The sequence below is a fragment of the Phoca vitulina genome, unplaced genomic scaffold (genome assembly GCF_004348235.1).
Source record: "Phoca vitulina isolate PV1807 unplaced genomic scaffold, GSC_HSeal_1.0 scaffold8, whole genome shotgun sequence".
Taxonomy (NCBI): domain Eukaryota; kingdom Metazoa; phylum Chordata; class Mammalia; order Carnivora; family Phocidae; genus Phoca; species Phoca vitulina.
In genome coordinates this window covers 45,620,433-45,647,153 of record NW_022589711.1, presented here as the reverse complement: position 1 = coordinate 45,647,153, position 26,721 = coordinate 45,620,433, and the positions used below count along the sequence as shown (strand labels likewise).

The following is a 26,721-nucleotide window of genomic DNA, read 5'->3' as shown; positions in this document are numbered from 1 at the left end:
CCAGAAGAATTTAAGTTACTTGTCCAAGGTCACACAACTAGTTAATGACAAGCTTCAATGCAAACCAAGGGGTTAACTCAGATCTTACTACTATACCATATTCCCTCCACACAAAGAATTTGAGGTAGAAATGTACAACTTACCCTCTCACCTCCATTTCCCTTAAAGAAATTTTAATAGATGATATCATCTGGTAGATTCTCATAATGCAGAAAATTGAGTTTACAGAATTTATAAATCAAGGGACTTACATATAAAATGCCCCCAAATTAGCTTTAAACAATAGATGGATTTCTCAGCCATGATTTTCATGTGCTCATTTTGTCCTTAAATGTGGTCTTTGCTGTGCTGGGTTTTTATAGCACTTCCCTCTGTGGTGTCTAAGATAAACCTTTACATTGTGTTTGGTGGGGAAGGGGAGAAAATAGAGAACCTGTAGGTTTAGCTGTAGAATATGAGGGAGAATGATAGAATGTGAAATAATAGAATGTGATCACTCAAGTCCATATCTGTCTTTATTTAAACTGTTGTTACTCTTTCTGACTATATAAAACAGAGGATTTAAGTGTTCTACAAAGTCATACATGAAAGCTTAGCACATAAAATCAAGAAAAGCAGAGCTGCTCTGGACAAGGAGTGAGTGGGTGCTTGGGGGCCTGGCCCGAGTCCCCATTCCATCCACTCCGATCACCTTTTGGAATTTTGGGGGTTCCGCAGCTTGAAATCATTGATTTGGATTAAATTTGTTTCTAACATACTAACCATAACATCTTGGACTAAATTTTAGAGTTGTTATTATTATAAGAAGTGATCTAATGAAACAGCCCTTTCCTGAAAGATACCCAAGAAATTCTCTGTAGAGGATACTCAGGGGATTGCAGTGCGTGGCTGTGAGCAAGATGATGGCTACCCTTTGCTTTCTACCTACTGTACTGTTCTTTCCTTTATTTTCCTAGCAATTAGAATTGTGACTTTTATGGTTAAAAAATTAGTTTAAACATTTTTCTGGAATTAGGAGTTATATTTTAATTATTGGCTTTGTAGTCAAGTATTTCCCCCCCCAAAGACTTTTTAAATTACATAATGATAATGCATGAAATAATAGGATTTAAAGTACAGTTGACCATTGAGGCACCTGGGTGGCTCAAGTCAGTTGAGCCTCCGACTCTTGGTTTCAGCTCAGGTCATGATTTCAGGGTCATGATCTCAGGGTCCTGAGATTGAGCACTGCATGGAGCATGTGCTCAGTGCAGAGTCTGCTTGGGATCCTTTCCCTCCTCCTCCCCACATGACCCTCCCCCATCTTGCATGCATGCCTGCCCTCTCTAAATTAAACAAACAAACAAACAAATAAATAAAAACTTTTAAAAAACAAATAAAAATAAAGTGTAGTTGACCCTTGAACAATGCGGGGGTGGGGGGCTGTTAGGGGCACCAGCCCCCTACACAGTTGAAAATCCACATAGAACTTTTGATTCCCCCAAAACTTAACTGCTAATAGCCTACTGTTGACTGGAAGCCTTACCAATAACATAAACGGTTGATCAACACATATTTTGTATGTTAGATATATTATATACTGTATTGTTACAATAAAGTAAGCTAGGGGAAAGAAAATGTTATTAAGGAAGAAGAGAAAATGCATTTACAATATTGTACTGTAAAAAAATCCACATATAAGTGGACCCACACAGTTGAAACCCTTGTTGTTCAAGGGTCAACTGTATAGAAAATCAATTTATAGATATTTACTACAGGAACAAGTCCACAAACACTTTCTGGAGTTCAGTATTCTGTATTTTCATTTGTTAATTCCTCTGGTGAAGGCACTGGTCTTTAAACAAATAATTAGTCTTAAGGACTGAAAAGCAAATAGAAGCACAGCTGGTTGATTTCTAAATTGTTCTTTCTGTTATGGATTTTACCTAAGCTTTACATAGTTCTCAACTCTGGTCTCACATCAGAATTATGGGGAATGAAAAAAAAAATTCCCCAGGCTGCACCCTAGATCAACTGAATCAATTTCTGAAGGAGGATATCCAGACATAAATATTTTTAATATTTTAATATTTATGTTTTTTAAACATAAAAAGCTTTTAAAAAGCTCCACAGGTGAATCCAGCATGCAGCCAGACTTGAAAACTTGAAAACCAGCAAGTCTTTAGCCTGAATCCACTAATGCTGTGGATTTAATAAATTCAGAAATTTAATAAATTCAGAAACTAAGGTGAGTTATTTATTATTCTATACTTGTGAGAGATTAATAAATTGTGACATTTTACCTTCTCTTCTTTCTCTTTCGTTCTCCTTTGGTTTTCCTAACAAGGGCCCAGCAGAGAAGGGGGCCAGGCCAGGGAAGGGATCCAGAGATAGGAAGGAAGTGCAGAGGATGTGCACAGACAGATGGAGGCCAGGGCTTGCAGATTAAACTTCCTGGGAAGGCAGTATAGATAAACAGACACCCCTGCTCCACCAAGGAAAAGAATATATTCTACAACTAGTTTCTTGCTTTGGGACAATGGAACTAACTTGCATTATTTCAGGACATTTAAGGGAACTAAAAACATGTTTCTCTCTGGAGCAGATTTATTTCATCTTGACAAACCAGGTATATATGCTAGGTTTGTATGTTTGGGCCACAGCATTTTTCAGACTAAGTGATATATTTCCTAGAACTTTGAGTAAACCCTTTTTATCTTGTCACTAACCAGAGTTTAGGACTGGTGCAGTTTAGTTCTCATTAACTCTTGAAAATGACCAGCCAGGTTTCCCTTTCAGGACAGGACTCTTTCTAAGAAGAACTTTTTAGAAGTGGAATAAAATTGACATAACAGGGCAGGATACAAAATCAACAAACAAAAATCATCTGTATTTCTATACGTTAGCAATGAATAATCTGAAAAGGAAATTAAGAAAACACTTCCAGTTTTGATAGCACCAAAAAGAATAAAATACTTAGGAATAAATTTAACCAAGAAGGTGAGACTGGTACACTGTAAACTACAAAACATTGCTGAAAGAAATTAAAGAAGACCTAAATAAATAGGAAGACATCCCATGTTCATGGGTTGCAAGACAGTATTGTTAAGATAACATTACTACCAAAGCAATCTATGTAATCCCTATCAAAATCCTAATGTTGGTTTTTGTAGAAAAGAAAAAGAAAAAATCCTAAAATTTACATGAAATCTCAATGAACCCCTTAATAGTCAAAACAATCTCAAAAAAAAAAAAAAAAAAAGATGAACAAATTTGGAAGTCTCACACATCATGATTTTAAAACTTAATACAAAGCTACAGTAATCAAAACAGCATGATACTGGCATAAGAACAGACATATAAACCAATGGAATAGAATAGATAGTAGAAATAAACCCTTGCATATTTGGTCAATTGATTTTTGACAAGGGTGCCAAGACCATTTGATGAGAAAAACAGTCTTTCAACAATTGGTGCTGGAAAAACTAGATATCCCTATGTGAAAGAATGAAGTTGGACTCTTACCTTACACAATATAAAAAATTAACTCAGCATGGATTAAAGATCTAAATATAAGAGATAAAACTATAAATTTTTAGAAGAATATATAAGAGAAAATCTTTATGACCTTGGATTTTGCAGTAGTTTAACAATGACATAAATAGCACAGGCAACAAAAGAAAAACAGAGTGGACCTCATCAAAATTTAAAACTTGTGATCAAAGGATACAATCAGAATGAAAAGGCAACCCATAGAATGGGAGAAAATATTTGCAAATCATATATTTGATGGAGGATTAATATCCAGAATATATAAAGAACCCCCACAATTCAAAGACAACCCCCCCAACAATCTGAATGAAAAATGGGCAAAAGAATTCAAAGACATTTCTCCAAAGAAGATATGCAAATGATCAATAAGCACATGAAAAGATGCTCAACATCAGTAGTCATCAGGGAAATGCAAATCAAAACCATAATGGAATATACTTCATACCCACTAAGATGGTCATTATAAAATTAAAAAAACCCAGAAAGTTAATAATCCTGATGAGAAACTTTTTGTTTCTGGTCTGTCATGTAAGCAGTTTGGAAATCATAACAAATAAAGAGCTGAACAAACAAAAATCAACAATTCTTCTTAGGTCTGTGAGAGAAGTGATTTCACAGGGCAAACTGCTGTTTCCAGTATTGGAGATAGACGAATGGATACAGAGAATCACAATTTACCAGAGCAGAAACCCAGAAGCAAAAGCACTAACAGTGACAGCATATGACAAACCAAACTGTAATTGACAAATTGATGGAAGCTCAGTATGGACGAATCTGAGAGTTAAAACCTTCAGAGGAACCCAGACACAGAGAAGAGAGGGGCCCACACTTTTGAGCTCCAGTAGCTCAACTTCATCCTCACAGTGAAGATCAAAGGACAAGGGGAACAAGTAGAAAACAGTAGCAAATATAGTAGCTATTAATTCAACTATATCAACAATTATTTTGAATATCAGTGGTCTAAATGTGCCAAATTAAAACACAGAGATTTTCACAGTAGATAAAAAAACAAGACCCAACTCTATGTTGCCTACAACAAGCATACTTTAAGTATAAAGATACATAGAAATTCAAAATAAATGGTGGGAGAAAGGTATACTATGCTAACACTAATTTAAAGAGCAGCAGTAGTTATGTTAATTTCAGAAAGAACAGACTTCAGAGCAAAGAACGTCATCAAGGATAAAGGAGCATTACATAATGATGAAGGAGTCAATTCTCTAAGAAGACATAATAATCCTTAACATGTATGCTCCTAACAACAGAGCAACAAAATACATGAGGCAAAAACTGATAGAACTGTAGGGAGAAATAGATGAATCCACTACTACAGTAGGAGCCTTCATCACTGCTCTATCAGAAATGGACAAATCAACAGGCAGAAATTCAGCAAGGACACAGTTGAATTCAACAACACCATCAATCAACTGGACATTAATTTGACATCTATAGACTACTTTAACAACAGCAGAATATACATCCTTCTCAAGCTCACATGGAACATTCACCGAAAGACCATATTCTGGACCATAATACACACCTTAACAAATTTAAAAGAATAGAAATCACACATCTGATCTCACACCACAGTGGAGTTAAACTAGAAACCAATAACAGAAAGATAACTGGAAAATCCTAAAATACTTGGAGATTAAACAACATATTCTATATAACACATGGGTCAAAGAAGAAATCTTAAAAATATTCGTGAAGATGCGGAGAAGTTGAAACCCTTGTGCATTGCTGGTGAGAATGTAAATGGTGCAAACATTATGGAAGCAGTTTGGTGTTTCCTCCAAAAGTTTATGGTATGGTAATAATAGACTTTACCAAATGACCCAGCAATTCCATTGCTAGATATAAACCCAATAGAGTTGAAAAAGGGACTCAAACAGATACTTGTATGCCAATATACATAATGGCATTGTTCACAATAGCCAAAAGGTAGAATCAACCCAAGTGTCCACCAATAGATGAATGAATAGGTAAAATGTGGTATGTGGTATATACATACAATGGAGTATTATTCAGCCATTAAAAGCAATGAAGTTTTACTGCATGGTACAACATGGATGGCCCTTGAAAATATTATGTTAAATGAAACACACACACAGAAAGACAAATATTGTATGATTCCAACTATATGAAGTACCTAGAATATGCAAATTGATAGAACCAGAAAGTAGAATGGAGGTTATCAGGGACAGAGGGGGATGGGGTATGGGGGGGGCTGCCTCTTAACATATATAGAGTTTCTATCTGGGATGATGAAAAACGTCTGAAAATAGTGGCAATGGTTATACAACACTATGAATGTACTAAATACTACTAAATTGTACACTGAAAAATGGTTAAAATGGTACATTTTATGTTATGTATGTTTTGCCACAATAGAAAAGTGGAAAAAAATTGATATAATAGAGAAAATTAAAGTGGAAGGAAAAGGAAGAGCCAGATAAATGTGAGAGAAACAAAGCCAGGACATCATAGAAATTCAGCCACCATTGTTTTTTGTTATTGTTTTGTTTTGTTTTGTTTTGAGAGAGAGAGTGCGCCAGTGTGGCCACGAGGTGGGGCAGAGGGAGAAGGAGAGAGAGACTCTTAAGCAGGCTCCACGCCCAGTGTGGAGTCTGATGTGGGGCTGGATCCCACAACTCTGAGATCATGACCCGAGCCAAAATCAAGAGTCAGCTGCTTAACTGACTGAGCCACCCAGGTGCCCACCAAATTTTTTTTTTTTAACACTACACAGAAACAACAAAATGGGGAGCTCTGTGAAGTTAGAAAAGGTATCTGGACCAAACCCCCTTCTAAAAGTTCAGGAAAAAAATTCATGTCAAAATGAGCAACAGAAAATTATCAGGGTCAACTCTAATGAAAAGTCACTTTAAAAAGGGAGTAAGAAACAGAATAATATCCCTACAGTGAAAACTTGCCAGAAAGATATGCTCAAAAACAGATCAAAGCTGTAATGTTCTAAAAGAGCTAAAAGACATCGAGAAAGTGATATAAGAATAACATACACCAGAATTAGAGAAACTAAAAATTGGATCAGAACTCAAAGAAGAATTGAATTAAAAAAATTTTTGAGAAATAAAGATTAAACTATAAGGAACAAAAGAGCAACTAAACACAAAGCCTTAACAGAAAGAGAAAGTAAAAAGGAGGGAGATTTTCAAAATAAGAAAGAAATGAAGAAAGAAATTAAAAGGACTTGAGGGAAAGTGCAAATATAGAAGACAGGCAAAAAAGGCCCAACATACAGATAATAGAAGCCCCCAGGGAAGCAATCCAAAGCAAGGGAACCAAGGGAACAGAACAAATATTGAAAATTATAATTAAAGGGGTGCCTGGGTAGCTCAGTCATTGGGCGTCTGCCTTCAGCTCGGGTCATGGTCCTGGTGTCCTGGGATCGAGCCCCGCATTGGGCTCCCTGCTCAGCGGGAGGCCTACTTCTCCCTCTCCCACTCCCCCTGCTTGTGTTCCCTCTCTCGCTGTGTCTCTCTCTGTCAAATAAATAAAATCTTTAAAAAAAAAAAACTATAATTAAAGAAAACTTCCCTGAAATTAAATGTATATATTTGAGGCTACATTTTGAAAGAACACACTGACTACCTGAGAAATATCAAACAAGAATGACCAACAGACATAGTCTAGTAAAATTACTGGGCTTAAAAAAAAGATAAAGTTCTTTGGGTATCTATGCAAAACGAATCTAACTTACAAGGGAAAGAAAAGTACACTATATCAGACTTTTTGACAGCAATGCTTTATGCCATAAATAAGTTGCAAAATATAAGATTTTCAAGGAAAGAAAATGCAAGCCAAGCATTTCTATCCAGCAAAACTGACCTGCAATTATAAGTGGCATAGACAAACTGTATCAACATGCAAAAACTCAGAGAATACTATTTCCATAAGCCTTTTCTTTCCTAAGGAATCTACTAGAGGACAGGCTTTCATGCAATCAAAATGACTAGATTAGAGAGAAATAAGGAACTAATGGTGAGCATTAAATGTATATTTACCCATAAAACTAAGACCAAATGAGAGTTAAATGAAAAATACTATAGAATGCAATGGCTATAGAAGCTAGTAATTTAGAAAGAGTACGACTATAATAAAATGGATACTATATGCAAAAATTAACTGTTTTTAAGAATCATGATCAGTGGTGGTAGTATTGTTACTTTGAGATTATTGTATGTTTAATGTGAAATAAATTTCAAATTAGTAAATATTCTAATTCCATTATCCTTGAGAACCAGAGTTCTCCATGTGAAAGAAAGGAAAGAAAGGGCAATGTAATATAGAAGAGGTTAAGTACAAGCCCTATAGTTCGTCCTGAAATTCGAAATATTAATATGAACTCATGAAGTATTCTATCCTAGTTCTATCTTTTGAAGAGGCCTAGAAAGAGTTACCAATCTAGTAGTAATGAACACCCCTAGTTCCCACACTGTCATCTTAAAATGTCAAGAAAAGAAAATAGAGCTTCTTAGAGAAATGGATAATTCCATGTGTTTGTTTTTTTTTTAAAGATTTTATTTATTTATTTGACAGAAAGAGACACAGCAAGAGAGGGAACACAAGCGGAGGAGTGAGAGAGGGAGAAGCAGGCTTCCCGCGGAGCAGGGAGCCCGATGCGGGGCTTGATCCCAGGACCCTGGGATCATGACCTGAGCCGAAGGCAGACGCTTAACGACTGAGCCACCCAGGCGCCCAGGATAATTCCATGTTTGGTGCAACAAATACATCTGATGAGCCTGGAACATCCTGTCATATCAGGTAGCAAGGAAGCTATCTACTGGCCAAAGATGGGACAGTTTGAGTTTTAATAAGGATTAAAATTGCAATAGATTGAAATCTATCAAATATCTTTAAATCCATGAATTTTTAATAATATTAAGAAAGAAACTTAAAGGTTACCTTCTGAGGATGACAAAATATCTTGACAGATTATCTTGAAAATAGGTAAATTAAAAGAAAGAAGCAAATATGTATCCAGACTTTCCTATATGAACTTATCTCCTGGTAACCAAATACTAGAAAAGAGGACACATCTCCTTATAAATGTATTCAGCTAATAAAAACCAAATGACAATTAAAATATCATTTTGTAACCCTCATAGATTTCATGGGTGTTAAAATTGAGCATTAACGGCTGCTAACCTTAGAAAAGAGCAAAACCAAGTATCATGTGCGTCTTGATCAAAGAACACCCCACTACCTATAGTCTTGCAAAAGGGATCAAACCTGTCTGATGAAGCCTCTGGATCAGCTCCCAATTTCCAGGAAATGCAAAGGACAGGAATATGCTGAACTGCCCCATAAAAGTACAGTTTCCAGAGTGGGAAACTCCACAGGTCAAAAGGCCTAAATTCTTCGACTGATAATTGTAACAAAGACTTAAAAGGCACATCAAGCTAAAAGCAAAAGCAAAAACAAACAAGCAGCAAGATGCACTTGGGAGATAATAGTGTAAAGAAACTAGCAAAAGTGATTCTATAAAAGCCAGGTTAGTGGTTGCTTTTGGGAGGAAGGAGATTGGGGGTCCTTATTGGGCTGGGGCAATGGAGAGACTTCCAGGATGGCTGGCAGAGTTCTCTCTGTTGACTTGGGTGGTGACTGCAAAGATATTTACCTCACAATCCAAGTGGACAGATCAGGAAATTCTACAATATAATTCATTTCAGGTGCAAACTAAGTATTAGGTGAGCCAAAAAAAAAAAAAAATTAATAATTTAAAAAAGACTGTCGGTATCCTACAAACTAATAAGAGATTAAAACACTACAAAGGGAAGATGTCAGAGGAACCCTGGAGCTAAAGTTTCAGAGAAGATGCCCAGAAAAAAAAAAAAAAAAATCCCATGGAACCTCCTCATTTTAAAACTGAAGCCCAGAGACAGTGAGTGTCTCTTGCAAGCTCCACAGAGATAGTACCAGAAGCAGGTCTAACACCCAGGTCTGCCCATCTGGGACTTTTCCCACCACAACACAGACTTTGCTTCCTTTACACTTTAATTATTTTCTTTCCCTTTTTCTATTTTTTAAAGAAGTGGTTAGTTGAACTTTTTATGTTTCTCCAGAACATTCCCAAGAGGATGTTTCAAAGAATGCATTCAAAGTTGGATCTTCTGGGGAGAAAGAAGATGCAGAACCGCTTTCTCAGAGCTGGGGCTAGTTAGCCTGACAGCAGAGCTGGGTGGGAAACCCCAGTCTGAACCTTCCAGAGACTATCTCTAATCTTAGGGCATTTTCTCTTTGCCTTCTATAGCTTCTTCCCCCTTCTCCCTCCTTCTTGCCTCTTGATCTGATTGACTCTGGGTTTAGGAGACACTGATCATACTTGCATGATTAAGAGTTTACAGTAACTGGGGGCACCTGGGTGGCTCAGATGGTTAGGCTTCAGCTCTTAACCAACTGAGCCACCCAGGCGCCCTAGGCTTCAGCTCTTGATTTCAGCTCAAGTCATGATCTCAGGGTCTTGGGATCAAGCCCCAAGTTGGGCTTCTTGCTGAGTGTGGAGCCTGCTTGAGATGATCTCTCTCTCCCTCTCCCCCTTCTTGCGCATGTGTTCTCACTCTCTCAAATAAATAAATGAATAAAATCTTAAAAAAAGAAGTTAACAGTAACTGTATGTTAGGTATTTTCCTAAGAGCTTTACCTGCTGTATCTCATTGAAGCCTCACATTCCTATGAGGCACTTAGATTAACCCCATTTGAGAAGAAAACCAAGTAATAGAGATCATAAACCCCCACTGGCCCAAAGTTTTTTTTTGTTTTTTTTTTTTTAAAGATTTTATTTATTTATTTGAGAGAGAGAATGAGAGGGAGGAGGGTCAGAGGGAGAAGCAGACTCCCCGCTGAACAGGGAGCCCGATGCGGGACTCGATCCCGGGACTCCAGGATCATGACCTGAGCCGAAGGCAGTCGCTTAACCAACTGAGCCACCCAGGCGCCCCTGGCCCAAAGTTTTGCAACTAGAAAGGGTAGGGTTCACAACTCCAGAATCTACATTTTTAAGAACTGGTTTAGCCTATCCAATACAATTTTGTATTTCTTTTCTTTTCTTTTTTTTTAAGATTTTATCTATTTATTCGACAGAGAGAGAGAGAGCACACAAACAGGGGGAGCAGCAGAGGGAGAGGGAGAAGCAGGCTCCCCACTGAGCAGGGAGCCCAATACGGGGCTGGATCCCAGGACCCTAGGATCATGACCTCAGCGGAAGGCAGACACTTAACCAACTGAGCCACCCAGGCGCCCCTACAATTTTGTATTTCTTCAACTACTGAACAAAATTGCACGTAACTTGTTCAATTTTAAAAGTGAGCGAATTTTTTTCACCATACTTTATCCAAAAAACAAAACTGTATCCTTTTGAGGGATCTACTCGATTCGTTGTTTTTGATCGCCACATCAGACAGAAAGGAAATTAATTTTGAAGTCTACGCTGCGTTTTTCCAGTGAGTGGTCCTCTTTTGTCCTGTATCGGGTGGTCTTCCAGGCGAAAATACAAAACAAATCGAGAAAACGCGTTGACCGCAGCCTAAGGAGCGGGGGCGGCGCGGCGTGGGGAGCTCGGTTGGCTCGGAATTCGGGACTCCCGGCTCGGAGGGGCCGCGACGGTGGGCGTGGCGGGAAGGACCTTAGGTCCATTCCCGGAGCGCTATGCAAACGACATGCAAATCAGCGCGTGTGAGCCGCAGCCCGCAGTCCGAGTCCGACCCTGAGCGCCGCGCTCTCAGTGCTGGCACACGCGCGCGTTCGCTCCTGGCTGTCCCACTTGCTCTGTCGCCGGCCGCTCACTCCTGTCCCATCCGGCCCGCCCCGGACGCGCCTCGCCGGCTCCCCGCGCCGCCCGCTCTGCAGCCGGCTGCGGAGCGAGCTCGGGGCCCGCGCTGCGCTCCTGCGGCAGGGACGCCCCCGCCGAGCGCGGTGCCTTGGCTACCCGGCCGCCTTCGCCGCGCGGGTGAGTGAGCCCGCCGCGCGCTTTTGTCCCGGCGCGGCCCCTGGGAGTCATTCTCCGAGGGTGGGGGTCGGGGATTGGGACCCTTGCTCGGAAGCCTGCCACCGGCTCCCCAGTTGGAGAGGGGCTCCGACTTGCGGCAAGGAGGATTTTTTTCGAGGGGGTGGGTGTGGAGCGTAAGGGAAGGAGCCCAACGACTCCAGACAGCCAGGAGTTTTCTTTTGGGGGGAGGTGAGGTGCTGGGAAACGGTGATGCGGTTGTCTCGACAGGCGTTATTCGAAAGGGGGTGCGTTTGATTTGAGGGGTGCTTATCGCGGAAGCCCTCAAGGAAGAAAGGTGGGCTTATCTTCCAGTTCCTTAGCCCTTTGCAGGAGGAATCAGGGTGCCACGTGAAGGTCCTCCCAGGCCAAAAGTGAGTCTGGGAAGGTAAGGCAGTGGAGGCGGCCGTGGGGTCCCAGGCAAAACTGGGGCGTCGGGCGTTGCAGTCTTGCTCTCACTCCCAGCTCCTTAGTCAAGCCCCTCCCATCGCTCTGCTTCCTTAGCTTCTACTGGGGTTCGGTGGTTGAGGGACCCTTGTTCACAGATCATTGCAGTTAAGAGAGTTGGATAACGAATTCCCAGGACTCGTTAGCTGTCAGTGGTTGAGGTAGAACCCTTCCTTGGAACTTGTGGCTACTAACACCCTTCGAGACCCAAAGGACTGAATTTTTAGGGCTGGTACTGCAGATGGGAAGGTGGACTGTTGGGTAGAGGTTTTCTAGGACTTCTTTGGTTAGGGGGAGCACCCTGTATATCATTACCTGAAGGAGAAAGACCCAGGCCTTTGGGGCCCAGAGAGGGTAAAAGTAGCCATTGCAATTCAGGAAGCTGGGTTGGGGTGGGGGGTACACTTGGGCAGTGGGCATGGTGCCAGACCCCAGGCCACTGTTTTTCACCATCCCTCCTCACTCCAGGTGCAAAGAGCAGAGTATGTGCAATGTCCCCATCTCACTGCCCCCCCCCCCCCCCAGCCTTTAGGTGCCTGCCCTAGAGCTAAATCCCCTTTCCAAGGGGGACTATGGGCTCTTCCCTGACTTAGTGGAATCCTTTATGTCAAAGTGAATAAGTTGTCAATAAATTATCTCCAAATGGGGGGCTTGAGAGGACCATTAGAGGAACCCCTGACACTTCAAAGCTCAGGTATCCGCAATGGAAGTCTCTGGGGGAACTGTAGGTGCTTCTGGTAACCTTATTGGGTTCCTAAAGGGCATTTTGAGTTCTAGTAAAATAAAATTTTTGTTTTATCACTTCCTTTCCCTCTCTTTTCTTTTCCCTTAAATTCTTGAGCTCCTTCCCTTCTCTGTCAGCCTGTCTTTGTCCCCTCCCCACACTGCAGGGACTGTGGAGGGTGAAGCTGTGGCACCACAGGGCCCTAGGCCAGCATGGAATGTTCCGTCCTGGTGTCCAGAGTGAAGTTCCCCCTCTGTCTCCCACCCTCAGTGGGCCAAGGGTCTTGAGGCAGAGTAGGTAGGGGCCTGGGGAGTTGGCTCTGGGTGGGGAGTGACTGGACACTGGGTGCTGGGTACTCTGGGGGACTTGCACAAGAGCCTTTTCACTAGGGTGTACATGTCTTTTCCCTCATTTACTGATGAGACAAAACGATGCTGGTCCTCACACACCACTAGGCATGAGCCTGGAGAACCACCCCACAGTGGTGAAGGGTTTGTGCTGGTTGTTTGTTTTGTGTGTGTGGTGGTGGTGGTGGGGGTTGTTTGTTTTGTGCAATAACGGCTAACTGAGGAGGGGCCTGGCTGGGGCCTTGTGGCAGTTTTTCTTTGTGTGAGGTTTGCTGACCCCCTCAGCAAGAGACTATTTTTCCAGCGGCCAGATCTCAGGGGATATGTGCAGAGCAGACTAGACCCTTGGGAAGTTCCTGGTCTAACTGGTAAGGTCAGGGTCAAGTGGGTCCATCTGCTGCCTGGAGCTTAGTAGACACACAGGTACATTCACTGCAAGGCAGGGGCCCCCAGCTGGCAGTTGCAGGGGAGTCTGCTGGGAAGGCTTGTCAGAAAATAAGGCTGGTGGCAGATGGTGCTGAGGGGACAGGGGCTCTTGCAGTGCCAAGATGGGGGAGGAGTCTTGATCCTTCCCCGGGGGTCTTTACCAGCCTCAGAGGAATAGATCGTGAACACTCTGGGGTCATCATGTACTCAGTGTCTATAAGAATGACCCCTGCTGTTTCCCCCCAAAATATGAGTCTGGAGTAAAACTAGTTGGTTTTTTGGCTCTTTGACTTTTAAAAGGCTCAGAATGCAGATAGGGGTCCAGATAACCCATGAACATGTGGAGTTTTATTTAGTATCTTTCTGGGAACAACACTTACTGGTATTCTAGAAATATACACCAAGCCCACTTGGAAGCCTAACTGCCCTTACCCCAATTCAAACCAACACATGCAGGTTGGAAAATTGTTCATTCTTAAATGTTTCCCACCTATCCTTTCTGTAAATGTAGTAAAATTTAGAGAACAAGCCTTAGAAAGTACCCCCCTCCCCCGGAAAACATTGTCTTTGCCTATCTTGACTATTGTGTCATTTTCCTCTGACCGGCAGAAGGTGCCCCCAGAGAACCTTAGAGAGGACCAATGGTATGGGAGATGTACAAGGGGACACTTGGGTGGCATGTGGGCTCGGAATCAAGGAACCATCCCGCACTAATCCAGAATGAGGCCATCACACATGTCACTGGGATGGTTCCCCTGCCATGTGACTTCTGCCCCTATCCCTTCACTCCCCATCCTCTTGCCCCACAGGCACAGAAGGTGAATGTGCTGGGCTGGGGTCTGCTGAGCCAGCCACTCACCTCTCCCACCCGTGCCATTCTGCAGATGAATGCCTACCTCTTTATTGAGCTTTGGCTTCCTGTTTTTCCATGCATTTTAAGCCAAAATGTTGAGCAAATGCAATTCTTAGAATTTCAAGGTGAGCAGACCTCAGTGTTTGTCACTACACACCAGCAGGTGCATCCTTCCTGCTGTGTATGTACCTGGTATGCCAGGGCTGTGGCCCCTGTGAAGTGGGCAGTAACAGCCAGCCCAGTGGGGCTGGGGCAGCAGGAGGGCCACAGCATTGCTCCCTCTTTGCAGCTCATGGGGATAAGGCTGCATTTCCAGATGCTCACACTACCGTATCTTCATTGTCCTCCTGCTCACTGTCCCTTGGTGTCTGAGGGTGAATGCTCAATGGGCACCCCACTAGGGAGCTGTGGAGATTTTTGTATAGATCCAGCTTCTTGGTTTTTCCCACCATTGTCCCCATTCCCCCAGTGTTGGTACTTCTGTCCCCTTTCTCCCCTCTCTTCTTCTTCTCTTGGGTCCTTAGTGCAGAGCCCTCTGGAGACAAAAGGAATGAGGAGAGATTTCCCTTTCTTTTAGATCTGCCTCTTTACCCCCTCCTCCACTCTGGGCCCCCAGATCTGATGCTAATTTGTTAATCTAGGATCTTATGAGTTATTTCTCATAATCTTTTGGGAACTAAACATCTACAGTTATGGGTTTTCATAGTTGGGGATGCTTTTTATAATTTTTGCTGTTTGTTTTCAGAGACTGAGATTTCTAGTACAGAGTAGCTCTCCTTCAGATTCCTGGCAGGAGGAAGCAGCATGAGGGTATTATGTGATCTTTGGTGTTAAACTTAGGTTCAGAGCCATCCTGTTCACTCACTGGCCCTGGTTAATGGGCATGGTATTTAGCCTCTGTGAGTGACTTCAGTTTCCTCATCTGATGACAAGGGTGGTTATGAAAATTAAATGAATATATAAACATAAGAGGCACAAAAGAAGGAATAACTATTACCATACATATTAAGTAGTGTTCTCTTTGTCTATGGAATGACCTGTACCTCAGCCAACAAACATTAATTACAGACCTGCCCTCCCTCTGGCCCTGTGGAGGTTTATGAAACAAAGGTGGTATGCCCGAGAGACTTTGGGTCTATGTGGGGGGAAAGCTAACATTTATGAAGAAATTAGAAAACAGAGACAAGTTCTGTGTATAGACTCAGCTAGGGGAATTTAAGGGTGGCCGAACATTCAGGGCCAGGGTGGTCAGGAAAAGCCTCAAAGATGAGGGGGAAGGAGGGTGGGCATGAGCAGGACCCTGAAGGGAGGCTGGGTACTGACCAGCAGAGAGGAAGGTGGGACTGTTTGGCTCTAGTGCCCAAAAGCTCCAGCTCCCCTTCTGTTGGAACCTGGAGCAATACCTTTGACCCTGCAGTGAGCTCTCAACCATGCAGGCCTGCTTGTTCTGAGATTTATTTGGGGGATGGTTTTCATTCCAGGCTTGTTTTTCCCTCTGCTGCCCAGAATATTCTTGGAAAAAATTTTGTTTTAATTTTATACTGGATCAAAAATAATGAGAAGCAAATCTACAGCCAGCGTGAAAGCCCAGACCCATGGAAGACTTTTGGGTTCCCAGGGCTCTGTGTTCTTTTCTCGTGCTTCATTTACGGTAGCTTATTTCCTGGTTCTGGAATGGCAGGCATTAGGGCTGCAGGAGACCAGTCCAACTGACACCTGCATCATACCCAGGTGGGAACCCTGGTCTCAGAGGCCAAGCAACTGGGTGGCAGAACCGGAAGCAGCCAGAGTTTTTATCACCCCCCTCTGATGGAGGAGGGTGATGGCGTGAGAGGGCCTGACCTAGGCCAGAGGTCAGAGGCAATTTGGTTCCATCTCTCCACCTGGTTCCCCAGAGTCTGGGAGGCTACATCCTTTAGTCTAGGACTTGCTAATGGGGTGAATTGAAATGCTCAACAAGAGATTCTAAGGGATTTCCCATCTGCCGCTCTATAAGAAGGCACTTTCTACTCATCTGCCTACCTTCTGCAGTTACGTCTTCTTAGTGGTTAGGTATAACCATTCTAATTTCTCTCCTGAACGTTATGCATTTTTCCAGCTGAGTGCTAAGCCTAGTCCTAGACCGTGCCCACAGTGGACCTATTCCTACCCTTCCCCATTATCCATGTGAAGTTCCCATTTGATACTTTCATATTAGTGTCAGCAGAGTGACCGTTTGCTTAGCCACTTGGTTGCTGAACTTGTGGAAATGAATATGTAAATGAGGAGGCAACAGGTTGTTTCAGAGTGCCTGGAGGAACACAGCCCTTACCCTGTGACTTGCCCCTTATTGCTCCCAGAAGCTTGTCTTCACAGCAGGGCCTCCTGGGGGGCGTGATGCAATTCATGCAATTGCTACTGACTTGACCCCATGGCCTTTCAACCAGTACTGTTTTAGGGAGCTCTTAGTTGTGATTGGACGACCACCTAGGGCTCCTGCTGGTCGTAGATGACCACAGGCCCTCAGCCCCTCCTCCTGTGGGCCCTCTGGTTATCCCAGCTTAGAGAAGCCCTTGGTTTTACTTTGGTTTTGCTATTGCTCCTAACCAGACCTTTGCTAGCGCAGGCTTGGAGTATTTGGCACAATACTCTGTGGCACAAATACATTTTACACTTGATAGCTTTGTTAATGTCTCTCTTTTTAAAAAAGATTTTATTTATTTATTTGACAGAGTGCACGAGCATGGGCAGGGGAAGGGGCAGGGGGAGAAGCAGAGGGAGAAGCAGACTCCCTGCTGAGCAGGGAGGCTGATGCAGGGCTCAATCCGAAGACCCCAGGATCATGACCAGAGGCTTAACTGACTGAGCCATCCAGGCACCCCAGCATTGTTAATCTTAAAGCCCATCCTGACTGCCTCACTCCACCTTCAGAAACCTTCAGTGACCCCCTGCTTCTCACAGGACAACCTTAACCTGAAGCTCAAGGGCCTCCATAATCTGACCTCCAAACCAGAGAGATTGGTTCACTTATTGTCCTTGAACCTAATGAACACATTTCCTCTCTGTATCCTCTCCTGGAATATTCTTCACTTGCCTCTTTGACTAACAAGTCCTTCTATCCTTAAATATTTGTCCAGGGAATTCATTAAGCTCCCAATACCTGTCAGGTGCTGCCCCAACACGGAGGCTGCCTCTGACCTCTTCAGCTTCAAATTCTTGTCCTTGTTCAGACTTCTGTAGCAATTAGTCCCTGCACAGTTCTTATGGTGGGGACAAATCATTTATTTATTCTTATGGAATGTTTTTATCTTTTTTTTTTAAAGATTTTATTTATTTATTTGACAGAGACACAGCAAGAGAGGGAACACAAGCAGGGGGAGTGGGAGAAGCAGGCGCGGGGAGCCCGATGTGGGGCTCGATCCCAGGACCCTGGGATCATGACCTGAGCTGAAGGCAGACACTTAACGACTGAGCCACACAGGCGCCCCAGGAATGTTTTTATCTTTTGTTTCGTTTTTTTAATGGTAAAATTTTAGATCTACAACTACATTGAAAAAACTTCAAAGGAAGGACGTGCCTAATGCCTCTATTTTCTCATGGTGTTGGTTCCAGAACTAGCGGATAACAAAGTCCCCTTGGGAGCCTTGTTTGCAAAATAATGCATGCCCTCCCTGTAGCCAGCCCAGATTACCTGGGTGGGGTCAGGGAATCTGTTTTTCCAGAGCTCCCCAGGTGTTTCTTGTGTCAGCCAGATTTGGGTATCAATTTTGGTGGATTTTTCATTATGTAATTATTTCTGTGATTTGTATATTAGGATTTGTATATTAGGAAGGATTGTTAAAATTAACAGAAACCAACTCAGGCTAGCTAATGAGGAAAAGAAAGGTAATTGTTGTGTGGTCAAAGGAGATGACACTGCATATTTTCTCGATTCCAAGTTACCTTAGGCTGTGAGATTCCTATCACTGTATAGTTTCTCAGGAATAAAGCACTTCCTTTAATATACACAATTTTAGAAAATTTTCTGAATTACAGTATGCCTTTATTCATAAAATTGCCACTTTCCTCATCATTATCACAGTCAAAATACTGAGATCCTTCTGCGTTGTGTTTGTCTCCTATAGTTACACGATTTCAAGATGAAATGCTGTTTTTCATAATCTGTGTTCATGAGTTTTGAATGTTCACTCCTTGAATTCCTGGGATGAGTTCTTGGTTAAATGCTTGGTCATGACATACATGTGTAGTTTAAAAAAAAAAAAACCCTGTTGGCTTTGATTTTCTAATATTTTATTGGGTTTATTGCATTTATGGTCATAAGTGAGAACCCTAACTATTGTCTTTGCTGTCCTTGGCCAGTTTTGTATGTGACCATGATTTTGACATCTTTAGCCTCTTTAGGGTTAACAGAATAATTCTGAGGAAAGTTAAATTATACCAGAGCTTTATCTACATTTCCTTTAGGTCAAACTTATAGTTCAGGTTTTTCTAGAAGTAAATCATGTTGCTAAAAGTCAAATATCTTCTGAAAGTTAACCGGGAGCTTTGAAAAAATTATTGTACAGTACCCAACTGATCATAGGTTGCACATGAGTCAGTAATACCAAATTTTCCTAGCTTTGAAAAGTCTATACTTTATTCTGGTAAATTTGGCAGTTCTTGCTGCTGTTTGATTCCCTTGCTTGACAAGTGGCAGTTGTTGTTTTAGATACACAATAACTTTTCAGTGCTGCCTCATGATGGAATCTTTCTAGAGACATTTTTTTTCTTTCTCATTTAAAAAAAATTGAGGTATAATTTACATGCAATAAAATCCGCCCATTTTAGGGTACAGTTCTGAGTTTTGACAGCATATATAGCCATGTAAGCAGCACCACAATCAAGATGCAGGATTCCATTTCCCAGAAGATTATCTTCTGTGCTTTTGTAGACAGCCCTTCCCCTCCTGGAGGACCCTAGGAGCCGCTGACCTGTTTTCTGTCCCTATGGTTTTGCCTTTTTTGGGCTGTCATATAAACGGAGTCCTATGATATGCAGCCTTTTTAGTTTGCCTTCTTTTACTTAGCACGAGGTGTTTGAGATTCATCCATGTGGTTGGGTGTTCATTAGGTTGCCCCTTTTTGTTGCTGAGTTTTATTTCATTGTGTGGATCTACCACAAGGTATTTATACACAACTGAAGGACATTTGGGTTGTTTCCAGTTTGGGGTGATAATGAATAATTCACTGTAAATATTAGTGTACAGGTTTTTATGTGAACATAGATTTTCTTTTCCCTTGGGTGAATACCTAGGAGTAAGATTACTGGTAGTATGGTAAGTGTATTACAATAACATGTCAAACTGATTACGTTTATTCCAAGTGGCTGTACCATTATGCATTCCCATTAGTGACATACAAGGGTATAGTTTCCACATCCTTGTCAGCACTTAGTATTTGTAAGATTTAAAAATTTTTAGGTATTCTGATACGTATAGCTTTATCATTGGGGTTTTAATTTGCATTTCCTTAATGACTAATGATGGCGAGCATCTTTGTTATTTGGCTTGTTTGCTATCTCTGTATCTTCTTTGGTGAAGTATCTGTTTAAATCTTTTGCCTGGGTTTTATTGGATTGTTTCCTTATGGCTGAGATTTGAGATATATATAATTCTTTTATATTCTGAACATGAGTCCTTTATCAGGTACCTGTTTGGCAAATATTTTCTGACTGTCTATGGCTCGTCTTTTCATTCTCTCAACAATGTCTATTATTGCAGAGCAGAAGATTTTAATTTTAATGAAGTCTAATTTATCAATTTTTAAAAATGTATTCTTTTGGTGTTGTATCTGAGAACTATTTGCCTAATACAAGGTCATTAAGATTTTCTCCAATACTCTGGGGCGCCTGGGTGGCTCAGTCATTAAGCGTCTGCCTTTGGCTCAGGTCATGGTCCCGGGGTCCTGGGATCGAGCCCCGCATCGGGCTCCCTGCTCAGCTGAAAGCCTGCTTCTCCCTCTCCCACTCCCCCGCTTGTGTTCCCTCTCTCTCTGTCAAATAAATAAATAAAATCTTTAAAAAAAAAAAGATTTTCTCCAATACTTTATTGGATTTTAAGTTTTTATTTTAATTCCAGTTAGTTAACATGCAGTGTTATATTAGTTTCAGGTGTACAATATAGTGATTCGACAATGCTATGCATCACCGGGTGCTCATCATGACAAGTGCACTCCTTCATCCCCATCACCTATTTCACCCATCCCCCCCACCCACCTCCCCTCTGGTAACCATCGGTTTGTTCTCCATACTTAAGAGCCTATTTCTTGGTTTCTCTCTCTCTCTCTTTCCCTTTGCTTGTTTTGTTTCTTAAATTCCACATATGAGTGAAATCATATGGTATTTGTCTTTCTCTGACTTACTTCCCTTAGCATTATACTCTCTAGCTCCATCTGTTGTTGCAAATAGCAAGATTTCATTCCTTTTTCTGGCCGAATAATACTCCATTATATTTATATGCCACATCTTTATCCATTCATCAATCTATTGACACTTAGGCTGCTTCCATATCTTGGCTATTGTAAACAATGCTGCTATAAACGTAGGGATGCATGTATCCCTTTGACTTAGTGTTTTTGTATTTTTTGGGTAGATACCTAGTAGTGCAGTTGCTGGATCGTAAGGTAGTTCTATTTTTAGCTTTTTGAGGAACCTCCATACTGTTTTCCACAGTGACTGTACCAGTTTGTGTTCCCACCAACTGTGCACAAGAGTTCCTTTTTCTCCACAACCTCACCAACACCTGTTGTTTCTTGTGTTGATTTTAGCCATTCTGACAGGTGTGAGGTGATATCTCACTGTAGTTTTGATTTGCATTTCCCTGATGCGGAGTGATGTTGAGCATCTTTTCATGTGTCTGTTGGCCATCTGGATGTCTTCTTTGGAGAAATGTCTGATCATGTCTTCTGCCCATTTTTAATCAGATTATTTGTTTTCTGGGTGTTGAGTTTCATAAATTCTTTATATATTTTGCATACTAACCCTTTATTGGATATGTCATTTGGAAATATCTTCTCCCATTCAGTAGGTTGCCTTTTAGTTTTGTTGATTGTTTCCTTTGCTGTGTGGAAGCTTTTTATTTTAATATAGTTCCAATAGTTTATTTTTGCTTTGTTTCCCTTGCCTCAGGAGACATGTCTAGTAAGAAGTTGTTATGGCTGATGTCAAAGAGGTTACTTACTGCCTGTGTTTTGTTCTAGGATTTTATGGTTTCAGGTCTACCATTTAGGTCTTTAATCCATTTTGAATTTATTTTTGTGTATGGTGAAAGAAAATGGCTGTTTCTCTCTTTTGCTTGTTGCTGTCCAGTTTCCCTAATACCATTTGTTGAAGAGACTGTCTTTTTCCCTTTGGCTATTCTTTCCTGCTTTGTTGAAGATTAATTGACCATATAATTGTGGGTTTATTTCTGGGTTTTCTGTTCTCTTCCATTGATATATGTGTCTATTTTGGTGCCAGTAACATACTGTTTTGATTACTACAGCTTTGTAATGTAACTTGAAGTCCAGAACTGTGATGCCTCCAGCTTTGTTTTTCTTTTTCAAGATTGCTTTTGCTATTCAGGGTCTTTTGTGGTTCCATACAAATTTTAGGATTATTTTTCCTAGTTCAGTGCTGTTGTTTAACAGCATTTTTCACCGAACTAGAAAAAACAATCCTAAAATTTGTATTTTGTATAGGGATTGCATTAAATGTGTAGATTGCTTTGGGTAATATAGACATTTTAACAATATTTGCTTTTCCAGTCCATGAGCATGGAATGTGTTTCCATTTCTTTGTGTCCTCTTAAATTTTTTTTATCAGTGTTTTATAGTTTTCAGAGTAAAAGTCATTCATCTCTTTGCTTAAGTTTATTCTTAGATATTTTATTGTTTTTGGTACAATTGTAAATAGGGCTGTTTTTTTAATTTCTCTCTGCTGCTTCAATATTGGTGTATAGAAATGTAGCAGATTTCTGTACGTTGATTTTGTGTCCTGCGACTTTACTGAATTCATTTATTAGTTCTAACATTTTTTTGTTGGAGTTTTTAGGGTTTCCTTTATATAGTATCATGTCATCTACAAATAGTGAAAGTTTTACTTCCTTATTGATTTGGATGTCTTTTATTTCTTTGTGTTGTCTGATTGCTGTGGCTAGGACTTCCAGGACTATGTTGAATAAAAGTGGTGAGAGTGGACATCCTTGTCCTGTTCTTGACCTTTCGGGAAAAGCTCTCAGTTTTTCCCCATTAAGAATGATGTTTGCTGTGGATTTTTCATATATGGCCTTTATTATGTTGAGGTATGTTCCCTCTAAGTCTACTTGTTGAGGGCTTTTACTGTGAATGGATGTCGTACTTTGTCAAATCCTTTTTCTGTGTCTATTAAAATTATCGTATGTTTCTTATCTTTCTCTTATTGAAGTGATGTATCATATTGATTGATTTTTGAATATTGAATCACCTTTGCATCCCAGGAATAAATCCCACTTGATTGGGTGAATGATTTTTTTAATGTACTGTTGAATTCAATTTGCTAGTATTTTGTTGAGGATTTTTGCATCTATGTTCATGAGCGATATTGGCCTATAGTTCCCTTTTTTTGTGGTGTCTTTATCTGGTTTTGTTATCAGACTAATGCAGGCCTCATAGAATGAATTTGAAAGTTTTCCTTCCTTTTCTATTTTTTGTAATAGTTTGAGAAGAATAAGTATTTATTCTTCTTTAAATGTCTGATAGAATTCCTCCATGAATCCATCTGGTCCTAGACTTTTGTTTGTTGGGAGTTTTTTGATTACTGATTCAATTTCTTTGCTCGTTATCAGTCTGTTCAAATTTTCTATTTCTTGCTGTTTCAGTTTTGGTAGTTTATATGTTTCTAGGAATTTTTCCAATTCTTATAGCTTGTCCAATTTGTTGGCATATAGTTTTTCATAATATTCTCTTATAATTGTTTGTATTTCTGTGATGTTGGCTATTATTTTTCCTCTTTCATTTGTTATTTTATTTATTTGAGTCCTTTCTCTTTTTTTCTTCTTAAGTCTGGCTAGAGGTTTATCAATTTTATTGTTTTTTTCCAAAGAACCAGCTCCTGGTTTCACTGATCTGTTTTCTTGTTTTTGAAGTTTCTATATCATTGATTTCTGCTCTAGTCTTTATTATTCCTTCTGCTGGTTTTAGGTTTTGTTTGTTGTTCTTTTTCTGGCTCCTTTAGGTGTAAGATTACATTGTTTATTTGAGATTTTTCTTGCTTCTTGAGGAAGGCCTGTATTGCTATATACTTCTCTCTTAGAACTGCTTTTGCTACATCCTAAAGGTTTTGGACCATTGTTTTGGACCATTTCATTTTCATGGTTTCTATGTACTTTTTAATTTCTTCTTTTATTTCCTGGTTGTCTCATTCATTGTTTAGTAGCTTGTTATTTAACTTCCATGTATTTGTGGTTTCCAAATTTTTTCTTGTGATTGACTTAAAGTTTCACAGCCTTGTGGTCAGAAAAGATACATGGTATGACTTCGATCTTCTTGAATTTGTTGAGGTTTGTTTTGTAGGCTAATATGTGATCTCTCCTAGAGAATGTCCCCTGTGCACCTGAAAAGAACGTATATTCTGCTGTTTTAGGATGGAATGTTCTGAATATATCTGTTAAATCCTTGTGTTTCAGTGTGTCATTCAATGCCATTGTTTCCTTGTTAATTTTCCCTTTAAGTGATCTGTCCTTTGATGTAATGGGGTGTTAAAGTCCCCGACTATTACTGTGTTATTATCAATGAGTTCCTTATGTTTGTTATTGTTTTATATGTTTGGGTGCTCCCAAGTTGGGGGCATAAATATTTACAATTGTATATCTTCTTGTTGGATTGTTCACTTTATGATTATACAGTGTCCTTGTTTTAAAGTCTGTTTTGTCCTGCTACTCAGCTTTCTTTTGATATCCATTTGCATGATAGATGTTTCTCCATCCCCTCACTTTCAATCTGCAGATGTCTTTAGGTCTGAAATGAGTCTTTTGTAGGTAGCATATAAATGGGTCTTGTTTTTTAATCCATTCTGTCACCCTGTGTCTTTTGATTGAAGCATTTAGTTCATTTACATTCAAAGTATATATGTGTGTATATATATATATAAAATAATATATATATGTGTATGTATATGTATGTATATATGTGTATATATATATATATATATAGTCATGTTATTATTTATTTTGTGATTGTTTCTGAAGATTTTCTCTGATCCTTTCTTGTCTTTCTGTCTTTCGTGTTTTGCTGATTTTCTTTACTGATATATTTGGTTGCTTTCTCTTTATTCTTTGCATATTTATTAGTGGTTCTTGATATATGGTTACCATTAGGTTTGTATATGACATTTTCTGCATATAGCAGTCTATATTAAGTTGATGGTTGTTTAAGTTTGAACCCATCCTTAACTCCTTTCCTTCCCACGTTTTAGGTATATGTTGTTATATTTTATATCCTTTTTATTTTGTGAGTTCCTTGACTGACTTTTTACAGATATAACCATTTTTTACTGGTCTTCTGCTTCCTACATTTACACTGTCACTTTTGGTTTCTCCTTTCCACTCAAGGAGTCCCCTTTAATATTTCTTGCAGGCCTGGTTTAGTGGTCATAAACTCCTTTAGTTTTTGTTTGTCTGGGAAACGCTTTATCTCTCCTTCTGTTCTGAATGATAGCCTTTCTGGGTGGAATATTTTTGGCTGCAGATTTTTCTTACTCATCACATTGAATATATCATGCCACTCCCCTCTGGCTTCAGTTTCTGCTGAAAAATCTCCTGCTAGCCTTATGGGTTTTCCCTTGTAAGTTAATGTCTTTTGTGTTGTTGCTTAAAAACTCTTTCTTTATCACTGTATTTTATCAGTTTAATTACAATATGTCTTGGTGTGGACCTGCTTTTTGTTGTTTGTTGATTTTGATGGGAGTTCTCTCTGCCTCTTGGATCTGGATATCTGTTTCCTTCCTGAAATTAAGGAAATTTCCAGCTATTATTTTTTCAAATAAATTTTCTGCCCCCTTTCCTCTCTCTTCTTCTGGGACTCCTATAATACGAATGTTACTATGTTTGATGGAGTAACTGAGTTCCCTAAGTCTACTCTTGTTTTGCACAATTCTTTCCTCTCTCTTTTGTTTGACTTGATTACTTTCCATTACTCTGTCTTCTAGGTCACTAATTTGTTCCTCTGCTTTTTTCCATCCCACTGTTCATTCCATCTAGTGTGTTTCTCATTTCATTTGTCAAGCCCTTTATCTCTGCTATGTTATTCCTTATCTCTGTGTTAAGAGTCTCATTCCTGTCTTCTACTCTTTTCTCAAGTCCAGTGAGTATCTTTATGATCATTACTTTAAATTCTCTATTAGGCATATTATTTATATCTGTTTCCCTTAGATCTTGCCTATGGCCTTGTCCTAGTCTTTCATTTGGGATCGATTTCTCTGTCTTCTCATTTTGTCGAAGTCTCTGTGCCTGATTCTGGAAATTAGGAAAATCAGCTATGTCTCCAGTTCCTGAGGGTAAGGCCTTACGAAGAAGAGGTCATGTAATGTCCTGCGTGTGGTGTCCCCTGTTCCCCAGGGCCTGGCACTTTCAGGAGTGTCTCCAATGTGTGTGGCATAAGCTGTGCCCTTTTGTCCTGGCTGCTTCATCCTTTAGGCCAGTCATCTGCAGAGGCCCTATTTGCCTGTTGTGGGCAGTGTTTTGGTCCCTGGCCTGAATGTGGCACATTTTAACTAGGTGTGCTCTTGTCTGTGTTTGAAAGGAGACCTGTCTCCCCTGCCACTGGAACCAAGGCTCTATAAAACTCCTGTGTCAGAAGACATGGTGTGGCAGGTGTTTGGGCAGGTCTTTTGTGGGAAAAGGCCCACTGAGCTGGTACTAAGGCAAGAGTGACTGGAAAGGGTAGTTCTTTTGGAGTGCAGTGGAAAGAGATAGGGCTAGGTGTAAGCAAGTTAGGTAGCAAGTGTCAGTGCTGTGCTGGTTCCTGCAGGTGGCTCTGTGTGTTTGCTGAGGGGCAGGGCAGGGAAATGGTGCCAGTTAGTTCCTTTGTTCCCAGAGGGGTCTCTCTGTGAATGCTGCCTCTTTGGGACTGTGCTCTGAGATGAGCAAATAACTTCCCCACTTTGTGCCCAAGGCTTCTTCATATCCCTGTTTCCATGTTGTATGTCCTCAGGTTGTTTGCCTGCCTTTTCTCCAAAAGCAGCACAATGCCCTCTGGGCTCTATCCCAGCCACACCTGCTGACTTTTAAATTCCCAGCTTTAAGCCCTGCTGGTTGCAAGAACTCACAAAATTTGGCCCTTCTCACTTTCCAAGCCAACTGCTATGGGGATTCATTTTCCCTGTGTACTCCCCTGAGTGCTGGTCTATCACTCTT

At 40.6% G+C, this 26,721-nt stretch overlaps 1 protein-coding gene across 1 annotated transcript in view; it reads left to right on the top strand.

Annotated features, from left to right (window-relative positions):
* The first annotated feature begins 11,440 nt into the window (after window positions 1-11,440).
* Window positions 11,441-26,721, top strand: part of LOC116633680 (myosin light chain kinase, smooth muscle-like) — a 131,397-nt gene continuing 116,116 nt past the window's right edge. Inside the window, exon 1 of the mRNA XM_032406251.1 lies at window positions 11,441-11,503. The gene's annotated coding sequence lies outside the window, so the exon portion shown is untranslated. The remainder of the gene's footprint in view (window positions 11,504-26,721) is intronic.